This window comes from Oncorhynchus keta, chromosome 12 (assembly GCF_023373465.1).
Source record: "Oncorhynchus keta strain PuntledgeMale-10-30-2019 chromosome 12, Oket_V2, whole genome shotgun sequence".
In the NCBI taxonomy this organism is placed as follows: Eukaryota; Metazoa; Chordata; class Actinopteri; order Salmoniformes; family Salmonidae; genus Oncorhynchus; species Oncorhynchus keta.
In genome coordinates, this window is record NC_068432.1 from 56401521 (window position 1) to 56410557 (window position 9037).

The 9037-nt window shown below is 39.2% G+C and overlaps 1 long non-coding RNA gene across 1 annotated transcript; it reads right to left on the reverse strand.

Moving 5' to 3' along the window:
• Nucleotides 1-2997: 2997 nt before the first annotated feature.
• On the reverse strand, nucleotides 2998-6318 carry LOC127906500 (uncharacterized). Its single transcript, XR_008061715.1, has 4 exons — nucleotides 6243-6318; nucleotides 5437-5629; nucleotides 3877-4664; nucleotides 2998-3676 (listed from the first exon to the last, which is right to left on the reverse strand). It is a non-coding gene; the product is annotated as an uncharacterized LOC127906500 (long non-coding RNA).
• Between the last annotated feature and the right edge of the window lie 2719 nt (nucleotides 6319-9037).

Here is a 9037-nt window from a genome sequence, read left to right on the forward strand (position 1 = left end):
TCAAAGACACAGAGAGCAGGCAATGGCATAAACATAATCTCTAGGCCGTGCCGAGTTCAACGAGATATCCCGCTTGACCGTAGCTCGCTCGGTCTGAGCGCAGCGACCATTAGAAAAGTAGGCCCAAAATGAAGCCTGCCCCACAACGTCATTTGCTTTTGGGTGACAGTGAGAGAACCGTTAGGGTGAGAAGCACAATTCGACCTCAGGTATGTTCCTAAGGTCCTTCCGATCCGTGCAAGCCTAACGTTGACCGTGTGGCATTAACCCTTAATAGTTAAAAGAAGGTGTTTACTTCAAAGAGTTTGCATTGACTTCTCTCCCCATAGGAATACATTGCCTTTACCCCTAAATTCAACCTGAAGTCTATATGGGTTATGAATGCCGTATGAACCTGTCTTTGGTAACAGTCCATCAGGCCAGTATGAGGTCTACCTGTGTTGATTCTAAGCTTCCTGGACCAACCGGAAGTGGTTAAAATCACCCTAAAAGTGTTTTTCCATTACCTGCCTGCAGTTTGATAGACATAGTGCATTCAACCCTGTGTAAATCAGTCAATTCTTAACGTAAGGACTTAAAACTCAGGATTCTGTAAAAGCATAGCCCAGTGAGGATATGTGTTGACTTATAGCTTCCTGTGCCAACCGGAAGTGCCTTAATTGGTGTCTCAGGGGCTGTTTCGAGGGGTTAAAAAGTCAGATCTGTCCAAAACTTCATATGTGTGATTAGGCAACCCCCATGAACTGTAAATCAGTCATTTTTCCCATAAAATTTCAAAGGAAAACTAAATCACACAGACACACAACTTGGAAGGAGGGACGTATTGGGGTTTGTAGAGACAGACAGTGCCTCCAATAGTTAGCTTTGTTCGAGCTAAAAGAACCGTCAGACCTAGAGTTCCGAAACTTTAGAAACCTGTTCTAGACCTCGGGTCGATAGTGCGTGGTGAGTTAGGTGGCTCTAGAAGGTTCTCGGACCGAGAAATAGCCTCGTACATTTGCAATGATTTCAATTCATTTTGACCATTACGAAAATGGCGACATTTAGAAAAGTCTCAGAGACACAAGACTAGGTGCATTGGAACCGGCTCGGCCCATAGAGACGGACCCCAACGTTTCGGTCCGATAGCTCATTCAAGGACCCCATAGCAAGGCATGGAAAAAAGTGGATTTTCAGCACCAATTAGGGTTTTACTCGGGCACCGAAGGACCTATCGAGCCGAAACTCGGGATTCGGGGTCGCCTCACATAGGCCTTCACATAATGTCTGACCTGGACCCGCAGCTAGAATGTAACTATGTGTTTTACGTTTTTATTATGTTTTAAACTAAAGGCGCTGTGAATTATGGGCCTGCTCTGACATATATGATAGTTGGCTTCTAAATGAGTTGGAAAAAGTGGGTTTGGTGTCAATTGGTATCAGTTTGGTGTCAAAATGACATCTAATTGACTGATGGACACTGACTTGCTAGTTGACTTTTGTACATTAGCAATATGTTTAAACGGAGAGGGACCATCACCAAAAGTGACATTCTGAAATCAACCCTAACGAGCCATGGAGATGAACCAGAATCACTGCCCAGCTATCCCGAGTTCATCGGGCCAGTCAATTTCACATTCCTGCAGGATTTTTATAGCATGACAAATTCGTGATGGTACCTGCCCATTGAACCATATTGCAAATGCACAGTGACTTTGCAAAAGTGAGAAAACATAAACAAATGGACATGATGAAATCAACACAACGAGTGATGGAAATGTACAACTATCACTGCTCAGCCATCCTGTGTTCATCAGACCAGTCAATTTTGCATTTTTGAGCATGTCAAATTTCATATGGTAAATGCACATTGAAACATATTGCAAATGCACGTGCACTTACAATATGATTCTATAGTGAAAAAATCACCTAATGGACATGATGAAATCAACACAACGAGTGATGGAAATGTACAACTATCACTGCCCGGCCATCCTGTGTTCCCATAGCGAGCATTAATATCAGAATGACAAATGCATTTACAACCATATTTTTATTTTTGGGTTACCAGTTGCACAACAATGCAAAATGCGTGCATTTGCAATATGATTCTATAGTGAAAAAACATCACCTAATGGACATGATGAAATCAACACAACGAGTGATGGAAATGTACAACTATCACTGCTCGGCCATCCTGTGTCCATCAGACCAGTCAATTTTGCATTTTTGAGCATGTCAAATTTCATATGGTAAATGCACATTGAAACATATTGCAAATGCGCGCGCACTTGCAATATGATTCTATAGTGTAAAAACATCACCTAATGGACATGATGAAATCAACACAACGAGTGATGGAAATGTACAACTATCACTGCCCGGCCATCCTGTGTTCCCATAGCGAGCATTAATATCAGAATGACCGGTAAATGCATTTACAACCATATTTTTATTTTTGGGTTACCAGTTGCACAACAATGCACGTGCATTTGCAATATGATTCTATAGTGAAAAACATCACCTAATGGACATGATGAAATCAACACAACGAGTGATGGAAATGTACAACTATCACTGCTCGGCCATCCTGTGTCCATCAGACCAGTCAATTTTGCATTTTTGAGCATGTCAAATTTCATATGGTAAATGCACATTGAAACATATTGCAAATGCGCGCACACTTGCAATATGATTCTATAGTGAAAAACATCACCTAATGGACATGATGAAATCAACACAACGAGTGATGGAAATGTACAACTATCACTGCTCGGCCATCCTGTGTCCATCAGACCAGTCAATTTTGCATTTTTGAGCATGTCAAATTTCATATGGTAAATGCACATTGAAACATATTGCAAATGCGCGCGCACTTGCAATATGATTCTATAGTGTAAAAACATCACCTAATGGACATGATGAAATCAACACAACGAGTGATGGAAATGTACAACTATCACTGCCCGGCCATCCTGTGTTCCCATAGCGAGCATTAATATCAGAATGACCGGTAAATGCATTTACAACCATATTTTTATTTTTGGGTTACCAGTTGCACAACAATGCACGTGCATTTGCAATATGATTCTATAGTGAAAAAACATCACCTAATGGACATGATGAAATCAACACAACGAGTGATGGAAATGTACAACTATCACTGCTCGGCCATCCTGTGTCCATCAGACCAGTCAATTTTGCATTTTTGAGCATGTCAAATTTCATATGGTAAATGCACATTGAAACATATTGCAAATGCGCGCGCACTTGCAATATGATTCTATAGTGTAAAAACATCACCTAATGGACATGATGAAATCAACACAACGAGTGATGGAAATGTACAACTATCACTGCCCGGCCATCCTGTGTTCCCATAGCGAGCATTAATATCAGAATGACCGGTAAATGCATTTACAACCATATTTTTATTTTTGGGTTACCAGTTGCACAACAATGCACGTGCATTTGCAATATGATTCTATAGTGAAAAAACATCACCTAATGGACATGATGAAATCAACACAACGAGTGATGGAAATGTACAACTATCACTGCTCGGCCATCCTGTGTCCATCAGACCAGTCAATTTTGCATTTTTGAGCATGTCAAATTTCATATGGTAAATGCACATTGAAACATATTGCAAATGCGCGCGCACTTGCAATATGATTCTATAGTGTAAAAACATCACCTAATGGACATGATGAAATCAACACAACGAGTGATGGAAATGTACAACTATCACTGCCCGGCCATCCTGTGTTCCCATAGCGAGCATTAATATCAGAATGACCGGTAAATGCATTTACAACCATATTTTTATTTTTGGGTTACCAGTTGCACAACAATGCACGTGCATTTGCAATATGATTCTATAGTGAAAAACATCACCTAATGGACATGATGAAATCAACACAACGAGTGATGGAAATGTACAACTATCACTGCTCGGCCATCCTGTGTCCATCAGACCAGTCAATTTTGCATTTTTGAGCATGTCAAATTTCATATGGTAAATGCACATTGAAACATATTGCAAATGCGCGCGCACTTGCAATATGATTCTATAGTGTAAAAACATCACCTAATGGACATGATGAAATCAACACAACGAGTGATGGAAATGTACAACTATCACTGCCCGGCCATCCTGTGTTCCCATAGCGAGCATTAATATCAGAATGACCGGTAAATGCATTTACAACCATATTTTTATTTTTGGGTTACCAGTTGCACAACAATGCACGTGCATTTGCAATATGATTCTATAGTGAAAAAACATCACCTAATGGACATGATGAAATCAACACAACGAGTGATGGAAATGTACAACTATCACTGCTCGGCCATCCTGTGTCCATCAGACCAGTCAATTTTGCATTTTTGAGCATGTCAAATTTCATATGGTAAATGCACATTGAAACATATTGCAAATGCGCGCGCACTTGCAATATGATTCTATAGTGTAAAAACATCACCTAATGGACATGATGAAATCAACACAACGAGTGATGGAAATGTACAACTATCACTGCCCGGCCATCCTGTGTTCCCATAGCGAGCATTAATATCAGAATGACCGGTAAATGCATTTACAACCATATTTTTATTTTTGGGTTACCAGTTGCACAACAATGCACGTGCATTTGCAATATGATTCTATAGTGAAAAAACATCACCTAATGGACATGATGAAATCAACACAACAGTGATGGAAATGTACAACTATCACTGCTCGGCCATCCTGTGTCCATCAGACCAGTCAATTTTGCATTTTTGAGCATGTCAAATTTCATATGGTAAATGCACATTGAAACATATTGCAAATGCGCGCGCACTTGCAATATGATTCTATAGTGTAAAAACATCACCTAATGGACATGATGAAATCAACACAACGAGTGATGGAAATGTACAACTATCACTGCCCGGCCATCCTGTGTTCCCATAGCGAGCATTAATATCAGAATGACCGGTAAATGCATTTACAACCATATTTTTATTTTTGGGTTACCAGTTGCACAACAATGCACGTGCATTTGCAATATGATTCTATAGTGAAAAACATCACCTAATGGACATGATGAAATCAACACAACGAGTGATGGAAATGTACAACTATCACTGCCCGGCCATCCTGTGTCCATCAGACCAGTCAATTTTGCATTTTTGAGCATTAATTTCATATGGTAAATGCACATTGAAACATATTGCAAATGCGCGCACTTGCAATATGATTCTATAGTGTAAAAACATCACCTAATGGACATGATGAAATCAACACAACGAGTGATGGAAATGTACAACTATCACTGCCCGGCCATCCTGTGTTCCCATAGCGAGCATTAATATCAGAATGACCGCATTTACAACCATATTTTATTTTTTGGGTTACCAGTTGCACAACAATGCACGCATTTGCAATATGATTCTATAGTGAAAAAACATCACCTAATGGACATGATGAAATCAACACAACGAGTGATGGAAATGTACAACTATCACTGCTCGGCCATCCTGTGTCCATCAGACCAGTCAATTTTGCATTTTTGAGCATGTCAAATTTCATATGGTAAATGCACATTGAAACATATTGCAAATGCGCGCGCACTTGCAATATGATTCTATAGTGTAAAAACATCACCTAATGGACATGATGAAATCAACACAACAGTGATGGAAATGTACAACTATCACTGCCCGGCCATCCTGTGTTCCCATAGCGAGCATTAATATCAGAATGACCGGTAAATGCATTTACAACCATATTTTTATTTTTGGGTTACCAGTTGCACAACAATGCACGTGCATTTGCAATATGATTCTATAGTGAAAAACATCACCTAATGGACATGATGAAATCAACACAACGAGTGATGGAAATGTACAACTATCACTGCTATCCTGTGTCCATCAACCAGTCAATTTTGCATCACCTAATGGTAAATGCACATTGAAACATATTGGACACCTAATGATGAAATCAACACAACGAGTGATGGAAATGATGAAATGCATTTACAACCATATTTTTAATGCATTGCACAACAATGCACTTTGCAGACCAGTGAAAAAACATTTTGGACATGATGAAATCAACACAACGGTGATGGAAATGTACAACTATCACTTCATCCTGTGTCCATCAGACCAGTCAATTTTGCATTTTTGAGCATGCAAATTTCATATGGTAATGCACATTGAAACATATTGCAAATGCGCATTTGCAATATGATTCTATAGTGTAAAAACATCACCTAATGGACATGATGAAATCAACACAACGAGTGATGGAAATGTACAACTATCACTGCCCGGCCATCCTGTGTTCCCATCAGACCAGTCAATATCAGAATTTTGAAATGCATTTACAACCATATTTTTATTTTTGGGTTACCATTGCACAACAATGCACGTGCATTTGCAATATGATTCTATAGTGAAAAAACATCACCTAATGGACATGATGAAATCAACACAACGAGTGATGGAAATGTACAACTATCACTGCTCAGGCCATCCTGTGTTCATCAGACCAGTCAATTTTTCCTGCATTTTTAGCATGACAAATTCATGATGGTACCTGCCCATTGAACCATATTGCAAATGCACAATGACTTGCAAATGATTCTATAGTGAAAAAACATAAACAAATGGACATGATGAAATCAACACAACGAGTGATGGAAAGGTACAACTATCACTGCTCGGCCATCCTGTGTTCATCGAGCATTAATAATTTTGCATTTACAACCATATTTTTATTTTATGGGTACCATTGCAAACAATGCAAATGCATTTACAATATGATTCTATAGTGAAACAACATCACCTAACGGAGATGATGAAATCAACACAACGAGTGATGGAAATGTACAACTATCACTGCTCGGCCATCCTGTGTTCATCAGACCAGTCAATTTTGCATTTTTGAGCAAGGTCAAATTTCATATGGTAAATGCACATTGAAACATATTGCAAATGCACGTGCACTTGCAATATGATTATATAGTGAAAAAACATCACAAAATGGACATGATGAAGTCAACACAACGAGTGATGGAAAGGAACAACTATCACTGCCCGGCCATCCCGAGTTCATCAGGCCAGTCAATTTTGCATTTCTGCAGGATTTTGAGCATGTCAAATTTCTTACGTCATTTGGCCCACAAAAAATCCTTATGCACAATTTAAAAAAATATATAAAAAATATGATAATAAAATTGGACAAAAGTATATTCATACAGTTCTTACACATGTGTAATTGACAAAAAAAAATTGAAAGAATTTCAAAAAACGGTCCAGAAAGCACTTTTTAAGGGTGTGTGAAGTTTTTTACAAAATTTTGACATTTTTGACTTTTGACTTTGACTTCCTATGAAATCATATTGGAATTGGACAAAACATATTCCTTATGCGCATGTAAAAAAAAAAAAAAAAAAATTATGATAATAAAATTGGACAAAAGTATATTCATACAGTTCTTACACATGTGTAATTGACAAAAAATCGAAAGAATTTCGAAAAACGGTCCAGAAAGCACTTTTTATGGGTGTGTGAAGTTTTACAAAATTTTGACATTTTTGACTTTTGACTTTTGACTTCCTATGAAATCATATTGGAATTGGACAAAACATATTCCTTATGCGCATATAAAAAAAAAGTAAAAAATTATGATAATAAAATTGGACAAAAGTATATTCATACAGTTCTTACACATGTGTAATTGACAAAAAATCGAAAGAATTTCGAAAAACGGTCCAGAAAGCACTTTTTTAAGGGGTGATAAGTTTTTTGAAAAAAAGTTCATTTTTTCAAAATTTTACTTTTGGACATTAATTTGGGTTACATATCAATATGAAAACCCCGGTGGAGCGCATTTGCCCCCTGTTGAATTTTAAAGTGTTACAACTGGCAATTACCATATGGCATTTGCAATACACTTTGGATGAATCAACGCCGAATTGGGTGGTATTGGCCAATGTGTATATGGTTTGTCCGATGCCAATGACATGCCATTCATTTTTGTCCAATACAGGGGGTGCTGAACCAGGACATTTACATTTACATTTAAGTCATTTAGCAGACGCTCTTATCCAGAGCGACTTACAAATTGGTGACCCACAAGGGTGTGTGCTCAGCCCCCTCTGATACACCCTATTCACCCATGACTAGATGGCCACACATGTCTCCAACTCAATTATCAAGTTTGCAGAGGACACAACAGAAATAGGCCTGATTACCAACAAGGACGACACAGGTTACAGAGAGGAGGTCAGGGCTCTGGGAGTGTGGTGCCAGGAAAATAACCTCTCACTCAATGTCGACAAAACAAAGGAGCTGATCGTGGACTTCAGCAAACAGCAGAGGGAGCATGCCCCTATCCACATTGACAGGACTGCAATGGAGAAGGTGGAAAGCTTCAAGTTCCTCGGCAAACACATCACTGATGATCTGAAATTATCCACCTACACAAACAGTGCGGTGAAGAAGGTCAAACAGCACCTCTTCTACCTCAGGAGTCTGAAGAAATCTAGTTTGGCACCAAAAACCAGTCGGGCTGTATCACCGCCTTGTATGGAAACTTCACCGCCCGCAACCACAAAGCTCTCCAGAGGGTAGTGAGGTCTGCCCAACGCATCACCGGGGGCAAACTACCAGCCCTCCAGGACACCTACAGCACTCAATGTCCCAGGAAGGCCATAAAGATCATCAAGGACAACAAACACCCGAGCCACTGCCTGTTCACCCCGCTATCATCCAGAAGGTGAGGTCAGTACAGGTGCATCACAGCTGGCACTGAGAGACTGAAAAACAGCTTCTATCTCAATGCCATCAGAGTTGATGGCACCGGTTACGTAACCCTGCACCTTAGAGGCTGCTGCCTCATATACGTACATAGACTTGAAATCACTGACCATTATAATAATGGAACACTAGCACTTTAATAATGTTTACATCTTTTTTTCTCATCTCATAATGTATATACTGTACTCTATTCTACTCGTATTTTAGTCTATGCCACTCAGACATTGCTCATCCTAATATTTAT